The sequence below is a fragment of the Mandrillus leucophaeus genome, unplaced genomic scaffold (assembly GCF_000951045.1).
Source record: "Mandrillus leucophaeus isolate KB7577 unplaced genomic scaffold, Mleu.le_1.0 Scaffold566, whole genome shotgun sequence".
NCBI lineage: Eukaryota > Metazoa > Chordata > Mammalia > Primates > Cercopithecidae > Mandrillus > Mandrillus leucophaeus.
Window position 1 is genome coordinate 461,558 of NW_012106097.1, and position 1,654 is coordinate 463,211.

Genomic DNA, 1,654 nt, shown 5'->3' on the forward strand with positions numbered 1-1,654 from the left:
AGGGGAGGGCTGGATCTTACTTTCCTCATAGTCGTTGTCACCACTCTTGCCCACTGCTATAGTTTGGATGTTTGTCCCCCAAACCTCACATTGAAATTTGATCACCAATGTTGGAGATGGATCCTAATGGGGAGGTGTTTGTGTCATGGGGACAGATCCCTCATGAATGACTTGGTGCCCTCCTTGAGTAATGAGCGAGTTCGTACTCTATTAGTTCCTATGGGAGCTGGTTGTTAAGAAGAGCCTGGCACATCCCCCATCTCTCTCTTACTTCCTCTCTTGCCACGGGATCTCTGCACCTCTGCACACACCAACTCCTCTTAGCTTTTGGTCATAAGTAGAAGAGCCTGAACCCCTTGCCAGATGCATATGACAGTGCCACATTTTTTGTATAGCCTGAAGAACCATGAGCCAAATAAACTTCTCTTCTTTATAAATTATCCAGCCTCAAATATTCCTTTATAGTGACACAAATGGACCAAGACACACATCCTCTTGCCTGATTTATTCCTGCTATGGTTCGAAGGTCTCCCCCAAGCTTCATGTGTTGGAAATTTAATCCCAAGTGCAAGTGTTGAGAGGTGGAACCTTTAAGAGATGATTAGGCCATGAGGGCTTTGCAGCTCATGAATAGATTAGTGTCATTATCTATTCTATCTATCTATCTATCTATCTATCTATCTATCTATCTATCTATCCAATGAGTGGGTTCATTATCACAAGAGTGGGTGTGTTATAAAAGTGAGTTCAGCCCTCTCTTGCTATTTCAAGGGCTTTCGTACTCTTCTGCCTTCTGCCAGGGATGATGCAACAAGAAGGCCCTCACCAGATGTGGCCCCTCAGTCTTGGACTTCCCAGCCTCCAAAATTGTGAGTCAAATAAATTCCTATTTATTATAAATTACCCAGTCTGTGGTATTCTGCTGTAGCAGCACAAAACAAACCAGGACAATTTTTTTGGGGGGTCATTTTCTTTTCCTAAGAGGTCAAGACCTCTGAATGAGCCTGTAATCCCAGCACTTTGGGAGGCCAAGGTGGGTGGATGAACTGAGGTCAGGAATTGGAGACCAGTCTGGTCAACATGGCGAAATCTTGTCTCTAACAAAAGTACAAAAATTAGCCGGGCGTGGTGGTACGCACCTGTAGTCCCAGCTACTCAGGAGGCTGAGGTGGGAGAATCGCTCGGACACAGGAGGCAGAGGTTTCAGTGAGCCGAGATCACACCACTGCACTCCAGCCTAGGTGACAGAGTGAGACTCCCTCTCAAAAAATAAAAATAAAAAATAAAAATAAAAAAATGAATGATATGTAGGTGTCTTCACAGCAGGTGTGCTAAATACTATCATCCTCAAACAACTTCAGAATATGCCCTAGATAAAAATGTATGTGTAGATAGTCATACATACATGTGTCTGTCTTTGTCAATTTGGGCTTCTGTAACAGAATACCATAGACTGGGTAGTTTATTTTTTAATTTATTTATTTATTTATTTATTTTTGAGACCGAGTCTTGCTCAGATGCCCAGGCTGGAGTGCAGTGGCGCGATCTCGGCTCACTGCAAGCTCCACCTCCTGGGTTCACGCCATTCTCCTGCCTCAGCCTCCCGAGTAGCTGGGACTACTGGCGCCCGCCACCTCGCCCGGCTAATTTTTTT